The following is an 18,688-nucleotide window of genomic DNA, read 5'->3' as shown; positions in this document are numbered from 1 at the left end:
GTGGGTGAAGAGGTAGATGAAGCAAGACTGGCTATGAAATTTGTTGCTAATTGTTGAAGCTCAGTGGCAGGTACACGGAGTGCATCCTGCTTTTGTGTATGTTTGAAAATTTCAAGGATAAAAAGTTGAGTAAAATTCTATGACCCTAAACACTTCATAACCTATAACATGATAATGACCAACACCATAAGATGAGCTCTGTCATGAAAGAGTGGAAGATACGTTAATTATTATCTACTGTTTCCTCTTCCAGGTTACCATCTAGCAAGTATGTCCACAGTACAGAGGAAGTAATTTAATTGCCTTTTTAGGAGGCACAGACGGGATTAAAACAGCCATGATCTGGGCCCTCTGCCCACTGTACGTGGCACTCAGGCCCTGAGTCACAGGTGCCAAAGTTTAACTTGCCAGGAAGCTTCGCACCCTCCTTGCATTCACTGACCAAAAAAAAAAAAAAAAGGCCCAACTCTGGTCCCATAACTCATACATGCTACCGACTACATAACAGGATACTTAATTTTTCTTTCTTTCTTCATCTCACCTTCTCCCATGAAACGACAGCCAGGGAATATGCCCAACCTCCTTTCCAACACGTCTGGACTTGATAACTGCATTGGGGAAAAGCAGTGTCTATCGAATTCCTGGAATGACCAGCAAGATGAACTTTCCATGCTGGCCCTCACAGGTAAAGTACCTGTTTGTTTTGAGACTCATGGAACCTAAAAGTTCATATATTTTCAAAGGGAAAGAACTGAAGATACAAGGGGTCCCCAAGCAAGCTTCCTGTAGTTCTAACTCATTCTCTATGTAAAAGGATTAGAGCTCTCCCTTCCAAAGCAAATTTGTTGATTCCCTCCTTTTCCAAAAAATAAGTAAGTTACTTGAGGGAAAACATGGACTAGGAAACCAAGGCAAGTCATTTAAGGTCCAAACCTCATCAGCAACACCAATGCAACTTAAATAATTTGGCACCCAAAAGGCACACTTCTACCGCAGCTCACTGGGTTCTGTAAAATTTCAGAATATTTCTTAACAGGGGATATAAAATTCCTCAGAAATATGAATTAATTCAAATCCATTAAAATTTTTCTTTCAATGAGATATAGAACTTTTGAGAAAGAGGGCTGAATCAAGCCAAAGATCGATCATGACAGAATGACACTCAAGACCACTGGAAAGAGGACATCAATTTAAATACACAGCATGTTACTACCAACAGCTTGCTTGTTAAGGTTTGTTCTCTTAAACACAAGAATTTCACAAAACGAGAACATCAAATGGAATGCAGTGGGGAAGGATGCTGCCTGTAAGCCCAGATAAAGCATTTCTATGGCCACTCTCAGCCCCAGATTTTCCAGGCCAGAACTATTTCAAATATTCTGCTTCTCTTGGTGTTCTAGTAACTTACCAGACCACACGTCCCAAGGGCTGGCTTTACGACTACAGTCATCATACTTCTCACAAATATTTTGCATCTACTTCACCCACCAGAGTCCTTCTTTAAGTCTAATTCTCTCTCTGATGGCTGGCCCTTGAGGCCAGCCACCCCATATTACACAGTTCTCTACTTCTTCCATACACAATACACACAAGATAAACACACACTGATTTGGTTTGTTACGAGACACATGGATAGCCCTGGCAGGAAGCAATGGCTTCGCGATTTTTCCTTTTCCTAATTCAGCAAACAGAAGGCGCAATATATTCCTGGGGCTGGACACACGGCAGGAACTCAATGCTTTCTCCAATAAAATTATGACACAGGGATCTGTGGCAGTATTTTAGATGAGCGATGATAAGGGCCTGAACCCAATGTATAAAACTCAGAATTTCTGAAACAAATGCGGATCATGTCACATTACAAAAGGATTCCTTCAGGTAATACTTTCCCAGATGCGTTACCTCCGGATGAAGAGGTCAAGTCAGAGAAACTCACTGTATTAGCTCTGTTTCTGATTATATATCAATTAGGAACCGTAACAAAAATCTCTGAAGTATAACATTTTACACAACTCCTTCTTATGTCTTAAGCACAGTTTTACTTGAGTTTCCAAAGTGAACACTAGGGCATATACTTTCCTCATTCCTGTACTTATGAAAGGAGGGTGACATAGATGTTGGTTTTAGGCTACCTGCTACCCTTGGTTTCAGAAGCAGCTCCTTATCTGGGCTCTGGCCTCGGTGGCACTTTTCCCCTTATATTAAGGACGAATATAGGAAAGTACAGTTGTGATGCTGCAAGCTGTGGAAAGAAAGAACTACCCCCAGATGCCTCCATTGCTTAAGTCTGCTTCTGCAGGTCAGGTGCTTACCGTGGAGGGAAGGGGGCTGCTTCCCAAGGGTAATTCATCTTATGAGTGGCACTGGGAGTAACATACACCTTCCAGCAAATGCTAATACCAATATGACAACATTAGTGCCTATTATTTATTCAGGCATTTAACTGTAAAGTTAAACTTTTCTAACATTTAATGAGTCCAGGGACTAAATTCCTGGGAGAGATCATAAGAAATCAGCACTTAGTTGTCTGTGACCAAATGCGAGTTTCAGAAGGTTGAAGTAGATTCTATCAAAAGTTTGTCCTTGGGGTATTTTCAGAAGCACATGAGATTCTTCGGAACAATTTTATGTATAATATAAGCCAAAATAAATGACGTGTTTATATTACATGTAGAAATTATGAGACTGATTTTAGTCGATTGAAAACATAAACATATTCAAGTCTTATAAGCAGCCATGACCTGTCAGTGTCAACATTGATAAATGAACTGACCCAGTGCTCACATGATCACAGGATGCTTGTGCCTTCATTTATAAATGAAAACCATCCCCAGCTAAATTCTGGGGAAACATACCTACGTGTCACATACAGATGCTGCCATATGTTTGTACGTCACTTCTGCCTCGACCCAATGTCGAAATCTGGTATTCTATTTCTAATGGGGTAAGCCTGGTATCCCAATAATGCCCCCGATTTATGAAGTGCTTTCTCATATACCATCTATATCAGACAGCTTCAACTAAATACTTAATTTCATTTTAATTTCTACTTATGGACTTGTTGAACTTCTTGAATTTAGCATGCAAATGTATATGGTCAACAGGTAAGATACTTTTGCAGATAACCGGAAAAGTATCAGAATCCTTTGCCCTACAAGACTCTTATTTCTTAGGAGCCTATCAGGTGCTTCCCTTCTTAATATTTAGTGTAACATTCACTTTTAGTAATTCCATATACTTTTTTTTTTTTTTTTTTTTTGTGGTACGCGGGCCTCTCACTGTTGTGGCCTCTCCCGTTCCGACGCGCAGGCTCCGCGGCATGTGGGATCTTCCCGGACCGGGGCACGAACCCGCGTCCCCTGCATCGGCAGGCGGACTCTCAACCACTGCGCCACCAGGGAAGCCCCCGTATACTTCTTAAATTTTTCCTCTCTGAGACACAACCCGTTTAATGACATTTTCTTAGATGCAGATTATACCTGCACTTAAGAGGTAGCGTGGAGTGAAACACAGAAACCACAAAGTGACTAGACGTTGGACTCCTAACAGGGTTGCTTTCAGAATCACCTGGGCAGTTCTGTCAGTGCGCCCAGGTCTGAAGTTCACCCCCAAACCTCCAGAATCAGAACATCAGGGTAAGTCCTGGGAAAAGTACGTTCTGAAAAAGTTCCGGGTGATCTGGATGTACATTCGGATAAAAGAGCCGCAGGGACTAGAATACATCAGGGCTGCTCAGCACAACACCTGGGACTCCCTGACTCCTCATGTGCCGAACTGGTGGCCAGTCATTTGTCCTCTCTGGGTCTCAGCTTCCTCATCCTTAGCAAAGGACAACAATGTACACGCTCTGCACCTCTTCTTTGCTTCTCTCTGAGTGGTCCTCTCTTTCCTGCTCTTTAGAATTCCTCAGATCATTGGTTTAAGCACTTAATATTTATATATTGTCATAATGATCACGGCAGGGACAAAGTCACTAAAGTAAACCGTGTAGGGACACGAACAGGTGAATCTAGTGCCCTGAAAGAATTACGCACATGGGGGGGGGGGGGTGTGGTCAGCACAGAGCTGCTTCTGAATCCCCAGAAGACTTTATAAGTGGGGATCAGCCCAAATAGGGGAGGGATGGGCAGGGGAGCTTTCCTTACCAAGTGGGTTCTGAAGCAAGCAAGCATATGGGGGAGAAAATACTGTTCATGGATGTTTTAAAATAAAGCCATGCTCACAAATACAGTAAGCTTTTTTAGCCAGAATGTTCTGGGAAGGGCTATCAGAGTGAATTGAAATTTCTGGGCGAGTTACCATGTGCAAGGGCACGCTGTTGCCAGTTTTCAGAGATAACAGCACAGGACGCACATAACCCTGAACATTACTGATGGTTAAGAAGGCACTTCCGTGAAATGTCATGATTCCAGATAAAGCTGAAGAACTCTTGGAACAAGTCCAGTTTTTGACACTGACACTGCTGGACTGTCCCACCCTCCTGACTCTGCCCTCGGTCTCTGAGCCCCGATCCTCCCCTGGGCGCGTCTGCATGCCTCCGACTGTCCCGCTCTGTCTCCCGGGCTGACATCTTTCCCTCTCCAAGTCCTCCAAGCTCAGCTGTCCTTGAAGACTTGGCCTGCGTGCTTATTTTTCCTCTCTCTGTCCTCCCCCCTTCCATCTCCCTCCAAGGGCTTGCAGAGGATTCTTTTTTTTTTTTTTAATTCATTCATTCATTAATTTATTTTTGGCTGCGTTGGGTCTTCGTTGCTGCTCGCAAGCTTTCTCTAGTTGTGGCGAGTGGGGGCTACTTTTCCTTGCGGTGGCTTCTCTTGTTGCAGAGCATGGGCTCTACACACGCGGGCTAGTTGTAGCTCACGGGCTCTAGAGCGTGGGCTCAGTAGTTGTGGCGCATGGGCTTAGCTGCTCGGAAGCATGTGGGATCCTCCTGGACCAGGGCTTGAACCCGGGTCCCCTGCATTGGCAGGCAGATTCTTAACCGCTGAGCCACCAGGGAAGCCCCTTACAGAGGATTCTTACACCTGTGTCTGGTCCCGGAGCTGTCTGCGGGACCCTCTCATCCACATAGCCTGCCTGTTCCTTAAACTTGTCAGAAGTCAGGCTCCCCCTCTTCTTCTCCCCGGGGGCCCTTCTCTGGACTTGGCTTCTCAAACTCTCTGCTAAGAAAGCAACCTTTATTACAGTAACTTAGATTCAAAACATTAGTTCTGTTTCTGAGACCACCCCCTTGCTCCCTGACATCCAAAGAGGTGACCAGTCCTACAGGTTCTATTTTCCTATCCACACCTCCCTCTCTGGTGCCCCTGCCATCAACCTCTTATTAAGGCCCTCCCTCGATATGTGTTTGGAGATGACTACAACCGCCTCACTTTTCTTGGTTTCCCTGAGCTCTCCCCCAACAGCTGTCAACTTGTCAGACTGCTGGCCATGGACCAGTAATCCTAGATAATGGCAAAAGCTAATGAAACAGATACGAGCGCGCCTGCTCTGCTGGAGGGTGGCTGTGAACGAGGAGCTCAGAGCACTACCACAAACTCAGCCTCCCTTCTCTCTGCCCGGTGGCAGCCCCTAAGGCGACTCTGCAGATTCCCAGGGCTCTCTGAAACCACTGCTCAGAGACATCAAAGATACCACAGCCAAATAAATCTTCCTAAAATTCAACTCTAATCTTATGATGCCCCTCAAAAACCATCAACTGGATGGGGGGAGGGAACACAAAATATGGCAATAGTCACTTGGGCAGAACATTTACATATTGCCATTCTAGTCCTATATCGGCCAAAAGACATGCATTAGAATGTTCGTAGCAGCCCCCAGATGGAAACTGCCTCAACGACCCAAGCAGGAGAATAATATCTCACTCGATGGAATATTCCATAGCAAATGACAAGCTCCAAATACATGCAACCATATGGATGAAAGCCCCGAATCCTAGCCACTGGACCACCAGGGAACTGTATAACAATATGGATAATCTCACAAATATAATGTTGAGTGAAAGGAGCCAGACACAAAGAGTCAAAAGAAGTACCTACCGTACGAGGCCATTAAGGCACAAAAACAGGTGAAACTAATCTATGCTGTTGGCTGTCAGGCCAGTGGTTACTCCTGAAGGGGAAGGTGGCAAAGGGGACACAAAGGGACTTTTCCAACTGCTGGCTACATGTGTGTGTTTAGCTTGTGAAAAAAATCATTATGCATACGATCTGGGTCAGCAGCTGAGAGATATAACACTTGAAAAGAAAGTAAGAAACAAAAAACATCAACTGTTCCCGATTAACTGTTGAAGTGAACGCAACTTTCACTATGGCCCAGAAACCCTTCACAATATGGCAGTAATCTACATTTCCAGTCGTCAACTATGTTTTTGCTTTGGGATTCTTTCCCCCGAGAAGGTCCAGGTACCCTCTATGAAATGCTGTGGGTATGTACATTTTCTGGGGAGAGGGTCCAGAGCATTAATCGAAGGGGACCCACAACCCAAAAGAGGTAGGAGAAAATAACCTGACTTGTAGCTCCTCAAATGGCCCCTGGAATTGAACTCTGACTTGCCCTTCCCAGGCCCCCCGTTGAGATGCCACCCCTGCTTCCAGGTCCTGTCAGGTTGCCTCTATCACCACGTCTCTGTTTATCCTCCAACCTAAAGCTCCCCCCACCTCCATCCCACAGCTGTTTGTCAGGAGGCTGCTCTGATGCTTTGGTAGGCACTGAGCATGTACAAATAAACCCTCAGGGAGCTTTCCATCCAGCAGAGGGAAAACTGGTGCGTCCACAAACAACTTGAAGCAGAAAAGCTGCATCAGGAGAGACAGAGAGGTCAGTACAAGGAGAGTTCAGAAGAGGGAGTGACTCCTTCTGGCTGGGGGAAATCTGGGCAGGCTTTATGGGAGAGGTGGCACCACACTGCAGGCTATGGAGCTGGGAGGGTAGGGCATTCCAAGTGGAGGGGCAAAGGCTATGAAAGCCCTGGTGCTGTGCAGGGAAAGGCAGGTAGCGGTTAGGTTCGGCAGAGCAGAGACACCATGAAGAAGAGCTGGAAGGGGTGTGGAATAGAGTCAAAAGGTTGGCTGCCAGGCTCAGGAGTTTGGATTTTATGCTGGAGGCAACTGAGAGCCACTGAAAAATTTTAAGCAGGGGCTGATATGAACAGAGATGTGCCTCCTTGGTAGGTCAGATGGATGGAGATGGTCTGTTTCTCCTTTGAGGGTCTAGAACACATTGTCCTGCCTCTGGCACTTAACTGCCTCTTGTCTTGTAATGCGGTTATCTGTGTGCTTATCTTCTGGTGCTCCTCACCCCACTGGACTTCAGCTAACGAAAGACAGATATGGTTTCAGTGCTAGTGTACTGTCATACGCACGTGGCACTCAATAAATATTTACTTAATAGGGCTTCCCTGGTGGCGCAGTGGTTGAGAGTCCGCCTGCCACTGCAGGGGACACGGGTTCGTGCCCTCGTCCGGAAAGATCCCACGTGCCGCGGAGCGGCTGGGCCCGTGAGCCATGGCCACTGAGCCTGCGCGTCCGGAGCCTGCACTCCGCAACGGGAGAGGCCACAGCGAGAGGCCCGCATACCGCAAAAAAAAAAAAGAAAAGAAAATTTACTTAATAAATGAATATGCAACGTCTCCTTAAAATGGGTTTTGAGTGAGTGAGGAAAGACAGTGGGAAGGTGGGACAGAAAAAAACCACGGGGCATAGCATAAATGAGCTGAACAAGTTCAGGTGTGCCATTCACCTGTACGATTTGATGTCTGGGCCCAGTTGTTCACTACACTGAATGACTGACATCTGGAGGGAAAACCTGTCATCACAAAGGAGAATGTTTAAAGTTCCTTAAACCCTAGAGGAGGTGTATGTGAGGAGTGGGGTCCCACTCTGTGTCATTCTTCAACAAACACTGACATCAGTCAGTTAGAGGTGCCCTCACCATAAAGTGACTGTTGAAGCAGGACAGTCCAGTTAAATGCTTAGCACCTAGAATGTGGAATCCGAGAGTCCAGCCTCACCCTGGGCCCTGTTCCCTGGCTTCCGGTGGGATCTGGCAAGGTGGGAAAAAGAGACAGACCATTCACCCTCTCAGGCCCTCCTCGTGTGTGTTTCTTATCAACAAAGAGGGGATTCCTAGGACAGCAAGTACTCTGAATACTGCAAAGGAAGGGGCTCTGCCTCCAAGTCAGTGCAGAAAGTGAATGCTGTGTTGGGAGAGAAATCAGCTCAGGCACTGAGTACCCTGCCTGCCCCACCCCCAGCATAGTACTGCTAATGGTAACATCCGGGGGCCAGTTTTTCTTTTCAAATCACCACCTTTTACCTTCTGAAGCTCTTTCACTCCTATTATCACATCTCACAACCACCCTGTAATTAAATTACTTTGTATGTCTAGCATCTGAGAAAACTGAGGCAGAAGGAAATTTGATTTGTCTAAGACCCCTCAGAACTGGGAAAAGACCCCAGTTCCTGACTTTTGAGTCAAGGTCCTCTCCCCACTCGCATCTTTCCCCGCTGGGCAGGGCTCCAAAGTTTGGCTGTGGAACTCTCACGGGGAGTGAGGACTCTGCAGAGGTGACCCAGTGATAGCAATGGCCCCTCCGTTTGGTCAGGGCCTGGGTGATTAAAGTGCTTTATCATGGCCAAGGGCAATACAGGGGGAGCTGAACCCCTGAGGACCTGGGCAGCCTGGGTGGCCTACAGGAGGGAAGGCGTGGGAAAGGGAAAACAAAACTTAGCACCACTTGTAACTGCACAGGCTCCAAAGCCACCCACTGCACTGCTGAGCCGAGCCTATACCATACTCACTGGGACTGGAATTGGCCCATTTTCTGGTCTGGTCTGTTTCCTTCCTTCTCACTGCAAAGCCTCCCAGCCTAGGCAGACAACACCCATTATTAACCACTACTATTTAGTCTAGCCCTATTTTTGGAGTCTACCTCGGGGTGTTTCCCTTTTATTATTTTCTTCTTCTTTTTAATAACAAAAGGAATATGCTGAAAAATTCAATCTATAGGCATGTGAATCGAATAAAAAGTTAAAACTCTTTGCTTCTAATTTCACTCGAAAGGGCAAAGGGGTAACTACTGTCCCTAGTTTTTTTCCTTCTTCCTTCCACACCTTCCTCTGGCCTTTCCAAACACACACATCATACACATATATGTGGATTTTCAAACAAATGGGGCCATATTTACATATAGTTCTGCAAATTTCATTTTTTCACTCAATAATAAATATATTACGGGCAACCAGCCTTGCTCACATAGAGGGTTGGTGCATTTTTCTAATTTGAATTTCTCATTTTGAGACATTTAAAATTTAGAGAGGACTTCCCTGGTGGCGCAGTGGTTAAGAATCTGCCTGCCAACGCAGGGGACACGGGTTCGAGCCCTGGTCCGGGAAGATCCTACATACCGCGGAGCAACTAAGCCCGTGTGCCACAACTACTGAACCTGCGCTCTAGAGCCCGCGAGCCACAACTACTGAGCCCATGTGCCACAACTACTGAAGCCCGCGTGCCTAGAGTCCATGCTCTGCAACTAGAGAAGCCACCACAGTGAGAAGCCCGCACACCGCAACAAACAGCAGCCCCCGCTTGCCGCAACTAGAGAAGGCCCACGCACAGCAATGAAAACCCAATGCAGCCAAAATAAATAAATAAGTAATAAAATAAAAGATATTAAAAAAATAATAAAATAAAATTTAGAGAAAAATCACAAAGGGCAATGTAAACATACGGCGTTCATTTTAAAAACTAGTAAGTTCCTGTAATTGCTCTACTTCTCTCCAGTGGACTTCTCTCTGACCCTTCCCGGGAGTCAATGCACAACCAACTTTGGAACATGCAGAGGAGGGGAAGAACCGGGCCCCACCAAGTGCTATCTGTCTGCTGCAGGACTTTGCATGAGGCGGCTCAGGCTGGCTGGGTGCTGAGACACCAGGACCAGAAGCCGAGCCTGCAGAATTGCAAGGCTTCTCATCCAGTGTTGGACCCCCTTGGAGAAGCTGCTCTGGTTAGTGGCAGGTGACAGGGGGAGCAGCAAATTCAGTGACAGTGCAATGCTTTGCAACAGTTTCCCCTTCCAGAAGTCCAGGAGCCAACAGTGTGCAAGGGCAGCTGCCTTGTTTAAAAACACAGGGAACCTGAGTTCCTTTCTTACCAGCACATTCTCTCTGCAGATTCTGCTGGGGCTACCCACAGGCATGTGGTTAATGCCGATAGCTGTCCCCTGTCCCAGCAAGAGTGCACGCTAATCCTGACTCAAGGGCAGAGACCTGAGCCCAGCTCTGAGCTATCTGGACCAACCAGATGGTGAGAGGCAGAGAGAATCCAGGGAAGCTAGAGAGAGCACCAAGGGAAAGAGGGAGGGCAATGCTTCCTGTCTCATGTGTTTTCTAAGCACCATGAAATAGCATTTTGGCTTCGGCCAGACCCCACAGGTAGTAGCAAATGTTTTGATTCATCCTGCTACATTTGGAACATCGAGTACTTCTCCATGTATACAACACTCTCCTAGGTCTTCTAGATGCACTGACTAATTTAGTCCTCACCATCACCCTGTGAGAGAGTGCTATTATATTTTGCCATTGTACAGATGGGAAAAGTGAGGAAGAGGAAGTAGCAGATACAGTATTCCAACCCAGGTACTTTGGCTCCAAAGCTCTCAATCACCTGGCTATATGCTTTTGTATGCTAGCGTGGTGTTTCTCAAAACGCATTACAACTTAATAGGTATACATGGAAATAAGGGTCCATGTCACATCTATTTTGGAGAGTCCTAGTTCAAACAAAGATAAGTAGGCTTCTTTCACATAGGACTATACAGGGTCTTCCCACACTAAGATACGTTTATGATCTGCAAGAGGCATACAGTTTGCAGCATTTCCTCCAATTATTTGAACACAGCTACATTTTTCTAGGAACATCTCATGAGGTCAGTGCTCTGCTGACCATACTTTGAGTAAGTGCTGGCCAAGAGGGTGATTAGAAACGGGGCTTAAGGGCTGGCACTTGCCATTCAACTAACGTTGTGACTTTGGAAATTGCTCAACCCAAGCCTCAGTCCCAGCACACTGGGAATAACAACAGTCCCTCTACCTCATGGAGCTCTTGTGAGGATTAATGTAGATGTGAAGTTTTTAAAAGGATGCCTGCCTCTAAGCATTCAATACATTATTATAAGGATAATTTAAGAACAAGGGGGTTATGAGAATTCCATTAAAAGGAGCAGAGGATCCCTCAAATATTATAAATTCTTAGTTGATCTTCATAAGCAACAGTTCCTGTCAGAAAAACATGAAAAATGTTTACACAAAAGAAAATCCTAAGAAACCATACAGTGCATTACCATCCCGAGAAGAGAAACAAGGGAAAATATTTGAATAAAAACAAGAATCAAAAACCAAACAAACAAAACCTCAGACAGAAAGTTTCTCTGGCAAAGAGGGTTCTCTGATACCGTCACAGACAAAGCAGACCAAGGACACGGCCAATTTCCTGAGCACTAAACCAAGCTGGGCCCCGGGCCGTCCTTCACAGGGAACACAGCCAGTGCCAGACCACTGTGCCCGGGGAGACGCATGCCGAATGCTGATTTTTTGTCTTTTTTGGGGGGGGGCAGGGTGTAAATTCTCATAACTGAACTGAAAATGTTTTGGCATCAACAGGATGTCTTCCTGTTCCCGTCTCACAGGGTGACTCACGCCTCTGCCATTTCACTTGCAGCCGCTGTGGGAGAACTGTGTAGGAACCCTGACTCCACAAAAGGTACCCCCCCGTCCCGCCTTCTGGTCATGCCTGCCAAGCACGTGATAGCGGACAAAAAGCAAACCAACCTCTCACCCCCCAAAACACTCAACCGTCCCCCACTAAAGCCCCACCAAGCTGCCGCAGAAAGACTGCTACTCCCACCCCCACCCCGGGGCAAACGTGAGGCGAGGGACACAGCCACAGCTGCAGGACCCAGAGCACCTGGAGCCACGGCTCTCCGTGAGCCAACGCGGCTCTGAACACCGGCCCTGCTTCCTGTTGTGCCACAATGTAAACGAGCCTGTGCTCAGGCTGGGGCCAGCTGCGCGGGGTGGCAGGGATGTGTGAGTAATGCAGCCACCGGGGCAACCTCTCAGCAGAACCCGCTGGAGCAGCCCACAGGCTCAGACTGTGATGCCAGCCCTGGGGGCCTGCGCCCCCAGTGGGCACTCCTCCGCCAGGGAAGCTGTCCAGGCAGTATGGCTGGGCAATTTCCTGGCAAACGCAGCCTGAGGAAGTCAGGAGCCAGGAACATCAGGAGACGGTGACTGAGCTGGAGGGTAGTTAGTTAAAAGCTAGGGGATCGGACTGCGGACTCAACTCACAATGGTTTCTTTGGGTTACTTCTAACAGGCCTCAGTTTCCCCACATGTAAGATTCGAAGGGTTCCTCTCTTTCCCCAGGGCCTCGTCCGTGCAGGCATCAGATGGGTGTGCTTTCTAATGTCCTCTTTAGAAAGGAAGTGTCTCCCTCCCCATTTTGCAGATGTGTAAACTGAGGCTTGGAGGAGTGAGTTAGCTTGGCCAACACGGTCTGTACAGGTAACTGAGCTGTGGAGCCAGGATTTGAACCGAGAGTTGTGGATATTCAGATGTGTCCCCTCCTGAAGGCCTACACGGGCTTCTCAGCTTCCTTAAAATGATGTCTGCAGCTCAAATCAAGTTTTAATTTTTCGACACGAGAATTACTCACTTGGTAAATTATCTATTGCAAATTAAACATTTTACTTTCAGCGACCCTCCTTGGACTACTTATTTCTTTCGCATTGCCAAAAGGAACATGTTTAGGGAATTGTAGATGGATTTTGAAATTAGCTAAAACAAAGTCTAATTATAATTCTCATATTAAATTGCCGGCAAAATAGATCACTAAAATAATTCCATGGCCAAAAATAAATGAGTTCCGTTCTAAGGCAATACCTCAATTACTGGTCTGAAGAAAGTTGGTGCTGAAATTCAGAGCACATGTGTGGTGGAAGGAGTTTTGGGCTCAGGTTAAGGAGACCTAGGAGTCCATCTAGGCACAGTCATTAATTCGCTGTGTCATTTATGCAAATCACTTAATCCCACTCCCCTTCCCTTTCTGTATCAGTAAAACAAAAGGCTTGGATTAGATCCGAGTTTCCCACCCATTTCAAGACAAAGACTCCTTCTAATGTACAAACACTCACTAAATTCTCTCCCCGCCCAAGACAGTTGGTCTTTGGGAGCTTATGTTGTTCTCTCTTATTTTACTAATTGCAACATCTTCATATGCTTGAACAAGAGTAGTGCATTGATGGTCAAGACATTATTTATTCAGTTTATTGTCAGTGTGCAGGCCCTATACACTGTCTCACCCTTGGCAATAAACCATCTACTTCCCTTACCACCCTCTCCTCCACAAATTTTGAACTTTTGCATTAAATGGCCTCAAAGGTTCCTTTCAGTGTCAAGCTTTGATTTTATCATATGCCAATTATTTCTTAAGAAACTACACACCAGGTTTCTATTTTTGGTTTGGAATAATAAAGCAAATTTTCAGTTAGTGCTTTTGTTTTGCACGAAACCACATTCATCATGTAACAGTTTAATAGCCACAGATTAATTTACTCACCAGACACATACTGAATATTCATGCTGTGCATACAGAACTCAATGAAACAGACACGGTCCCTGTCCTCACACAGCTTTGGTCTCTGTCAGGTCTTTCCCATGATCCTGAGCCCTCCTTCTATTTATGTCCAGCTTCAACCTCCCCGTGGACTTCTGGATTTTAATATCCACCTGCCTGCTCAACATCTGCACTTGGATACCTATCGATACAATGCATATCAAACTTAACATGTGTAAAGCAACCTCCAGATTTAGGTCCCCCTGCCTGCCAAAATCCATCTTTTCTCAGCCTCCGCTGTCTCTGAAATGGCAACATCCAAATGCTCAGACCTAAAATACCTGGAGCATCAACTCCTTTCCTCATCTCATACCCAACAGTTAATCCCAGAGAAAGCTCTGCTGGCCTTACCTACAGAAACACACCCTGAGCCCAGTGGCTTCTTATCACCTCCATGCTCCCAGCATGGTCCAGGCCACCCTCATCTCTCTCCTAGATGCCTGAGACAGCTTTTTTGCTGTCCTTTCCTATTTCTTTTTTGCTACCCTACAGTTTATTTTATAATTAGCAGCTGGAGTGAAGCTTTCTAAATGTAATCTGATCACATTGTTCTTTTTGCTCAAACCCTTCGGTGGTTTTCCATCGTTTCCTGGAATAATTCCAGGATCTTAGCATGGTTTAGGACACCCTAGATCTAGCCCCTGGCCAATATCCCACCTTCCTCTCCCAATCCTTAAGGTCTACTTGCTTTTTCATAAATATGTCAGACTGCTCCCACCTCAGGGCCTTAGCATTTGCTGTTCCCCTGGCCTGGCATACTCCTCCCTTAGATATGTGCATACGGAATACTCTGTTGTTTTTTTTTAGGTTTCTGCTCACATCATCTGCTCAGGAAGACATTCTTTGATTGCCACGCCTGAAACAGCCAACACCCTATTCTACCTGTCACTTTCCTTCCCCTTATTCTGCTTCAATTTTCTTCTGAACCGGGGTGGTCACTTCATGACATTATAGTCTACGTGTGTGTGGTCTGTCTTTGCCCCCAGAATCTGAGCTCCATGAGGACAAGGTCTGTCTTTTTCAATGCTCTCTGCCCAGCTCTTAGAACAAGGCCTGGTATGTACACGTTGCATGAAGGACTGGGTGATACAATACTCTAAGTACCGTTAACTGTGTCTTATATGCCGGCTTCTGTTTTCACATTATCTCTAATCCTCACACTAACCTGACAAGGTGTATAATACAGACATTCCATAGATGACGAAATGTGCTCAGAAAGTGTATGTAAACTGTCTGCAGCGTCTCAGGCACCGACTGGTGAAGCAGGGGTTGATCCAGGGTTTAGGCTGCATGTGTGAGATAAGAAAGCCAAGGAAATGGCAGTGTTTCTGGGTAGTTCAGTGACTCTGCTGGGTGGGCCTGCAGTTAGTGGGATCCTGGCGTTCTGTGAGAAGGAGATCACAGAAATTATTCTGGCAGCTACTGAAGAAGTAGGAATAACTCCTGAAATAGACTTGGTGGTGACTGTGGGGTCCGGAACTCTGAATTCCTGGCTGCCCCGTGGCTGGACCAGTCTACTCATCCGCAGGTTTTCCTGCAAGTCCTGTCTTCTTGTCCTGCAAGCTCCCACTCACGATGGCTTCTTTCTCCCTTATTAATAAAGAGGCGCTGGGGTTGCCTTACTCCACAGCCCATTCTCTGACCACACGGCCAGCTCTCCTTAGGGCTGAGTGACAGTCCTCAGGCAGGTGGAAGGGGTCACAGGAAGTGCCCCAAAGGAATACGACCAGCCACCCTGCTGCTTGGGCTGGGCAGCACCCAGCAAGGACCCTGCCAGCGGGTCTAGGCCTCAGCTGGGCGGGTTCTGAACCACCATCAGGGCCCCCGGAGGGGGTCCTCTCAGGAATGAAACATGCGTATCAAGCTCAAAGAGACAAACAGAGACACCCGTGGGGACCCTCTTCACCGCACAGGGCAGCCCTCCATGGGATCAGCTGTCTCAGGGAATGTGCCAAACGAGACACTGGAAGGCCTTGTAGGGAGCACACAGTCTAAGCAAAGCTGAGAGACGGCTCAGCTGGGCTGCAGCAAGACCCATAGACCTCTGTCCCTCCAGCAGGTCCACCTCTTCGGTGACCTCAGGTCAGCAGGTCTCTGCCCTGCACAACTGCGGATCATGTGGTACTGTAGTGTTTACTATTGAAAAAAATCTGTGAAGAAGTGGACCTGTGTAGTTCAAACCCATGTGGTTCAAGGGTCAACTGTCTATGTACATAAATCAGTGGTCAGAACATGGAAAGATGAACTTATTTGCTAGCTAGGACTATGAATACTCTTGCTATTGTTTGAGCAATAAGAACAATTAAGAATATAGCAAATAAGAAACAGAAAATATGAACATACCAATTACCAGTACTGAAATTGAACCAGTAATTTAAAAAAACTCCCAACAAACAAAAGTCCAGGACCAGATGGCTTCACAGGTGAATTCTACCAAATATTTAGAGAAGAGTTAACACCTATCCTTCTGAAACGACTCCAAAAAACTGCAGAGGAAGGAACACTTCTGAACTCATTCTATGAGGCCACCATCACCCTGACACCAAAACCAGATAAAGGTATCACAAAAAAAGAAAATTACAGGCCAATATCACTGATGAATATAGATGTAAAAATCCTCAACAAAATACTTGCAAACCAACTCCAACAATACTTTAAAAGGGTCATATACCATGATCAAGTGGGATTTATTCTAGGGATGCAAGGATTTTTTAATATCTTCAAATCAATCAATGTGATACACCACATTAACAAACTAAAGAATAAAAACTATATGATCACCTCAATAGATGTAGAAAAAGATTTTGATAAAATTCAACATCCACTTATGATTAAAAACTCTCCAGAAAGTGGGCATAGAGGGAAGCTACCTCAACATAATAAAGGCCATATATGACAAACCCACAGCTCACATCATACTCAATGGTGAAAAGCTGAAAGCATTTCCTGTAAGATCAGGAACAAGACAAAGATGCCCACTTTTGACACTTCTATTCAACATAGTTTTGGAAGTCCTAACCACAGCAATCAGAAAAGAAAAAGAAATAGAAGGAATCCAAATTGGAAAAGAAGAAGTAAAACTGTCACTGTATGCAGATGAAATGATGCTACACATAGAAAATCCTAAAGACACTACTAGAAAACTACTAGAGCTCATCAGTGAATTTGGTAAAGTTGCTGGATACAAAATTAATATACAGAAATCTGTTGCACTTCTATACATTAACAACAAAATATCAGAAAGAGTAATTAAGGAAGTAATTCCATTTACTATGGCATCAAAAAGAATAAAATACCTAGGAATAAACCTACCTAAGGAGGCAAAAGACCTGTACTCTGAAAACTCTAAGACACTGATGAAAGAAATTGAAGATGACACAAACAGATGGAAAGATATACCATGTCACTGGACTGGAAGAATCAATAATGTTAGAATGACTATACTACCCAAGGCAATCTACAGATTCAATGCAATCTCTATCAAAGTACCAATGGCATTTTTCGCAGAGCTAGAACAGAAAAAATTTTTAATTTGTAAGACAAACAAACAGACCCCGAATAACCAAAACAATCTTGAGAAAGAAGAACGGAGGTGGAAGAATCATTCTCCCTAACTTCAGACTATACTACTAAGCTACAGTAATCAAAACAGTATGGTACTGGCACAGACACAGACACATAGATCAATGGAACAGGATAAAAAGCCCAGAAATAAACCCACGCACTTATGGTCAACTAATCTACATACAACAAAGGAGGCAAGAATATACAATGGAGAAAAGACCGTATGCTTAATAAGTGTTGCTAGGAAAACTGGACAGGTACACATAAAAGAATGAAATTAGAACGTTCTCTGACACCATATACAAAAGTAAACTCAAAATGGATTAAAGATCTAAATGTAAGACTTGATACTATAAAACTCCTAGAGGAAAACACAGGCAGAATACTCTTTGACATAAATTGCAGCAACAGTTTTTTGTTTCTGTCTCCTAGAGTAATGGAGATAAAACCAAAAATAAACAAATGGGACCTAATTAAACTTAAAACCTTTTGCACAGCAAAGGAAACCATAAATAAAATGAAAAGACAACCTACAGAATGGGAGAAAATATTTGCAAATGATGCAACCAACAAGGGATTAATTTCAAAAATACACAAACAGCTCATACAGCTTAATATTAAAAAAAGAAAAAAATCCAACCCAATCCAGAAATGGGCAGAAGACCTAAATAGACATTTCTCCAAAGAAGACATATAGATGGCCAACCAGCACATGAAAAGATGCTCAATATCATTAGTTATTAGAGAAATGCAAATCAAAACTACAATGAGGTATCACCTCACACCAGTCTGAATGGCCATCATTAAAAAGTCTACAAATAATAAATGCTGGAGAGGGTGTGGAGAAAAAGGAACCCTCCTACACTGTTGGTGGGAATGTAAATTGGTACAGCCACTATGGAGAACAGTATGAAGCTTCCTTAAAAAACTAAAAATAGAGTTATCATATGATCCTGCAATCTCACTCCTGGGCATATATCAGGAGAAAACTCTAATTCAAAAAGATACATGCATCCCAATGTTCACAGCAGCACTATTTACAATAGCCAAGACATAGAAGCAACCTATATGTGTACTGACAGACAACTGGCTTAAGAAGATGTGGTGTGTGTTTGTGTCTGTACATATATATACACACACACACACACACCACATATATATATGCAAAAACTATAAAAAGAATGAAATAATATCATTTGCAGCAACATGGATGAACCTAGAGATTATCATATTAAGTGAAGTAAGTCAGAGAAAGACAAATATCATATGATATCACTTATATGTGGAATCTAAAAACAAAAATGATACAAATAAACTTATTTACAAAACAGAAATACACTTATAGACACAACAAACTTATGGTTACCAAAGGGGATAGCAGGGGTGGAGAGATATATTAGGAATTTGGGACTAACATATATACACTATTATATATAAAATTGATAAAAAAGAA

At 44.7% G+C, this 18,688-nt stretch overlaps 1 protein-coding gene across 15 annotated transcripts in view; it reads right to left on the bottom strand.

Annotated features, from left to right (window-relative positions):
- Nucleotides 1-18,688, bottom strand: part of GNG12 (G protein subunit gamma 12) — a 125,201-nt gene that overhangs the window by 19,763 nt on the left and 86,750 nt on the right. For 5 of the 15 annotated variants that reach the window (XR_012324363.1, XR_012324361.1, XR_012324365.1 and 2 more), the window contains one exon: nucleotides 8,799-8,866. The exons of the other annotated variants lie outside the window; for them this stretch is intronic. The gene's annotated coding sequence lies outside the window, so the exon portion shown is untranslated. The remainder of the gene's footprint in view (nucleotides 1-8,798; nucleotides 8,867-18,688) is intronic. 15 annotated transcript variants of the gene reach the window in all.

This window comes from Tursiops truncatus, chromosome 1 (assembly GCF_011762595.2).
Source record: "Tursiops truncatus isolate mTurTru1 chromosome 1, mTurTru1.mat.Y, whole genome shotgun sequence".
Classification (NCBI taxonomy): Eukaryota; Metazoa; Chordata; class Mammalia; order Artiodactyla; family Delphinidae; genus Tursiops; species Tursiops truncatus.
Note: the sequence above shows the minus strand (reverse complement) of the source record. Positions and strands in the feature narration are given on the sequence as shown.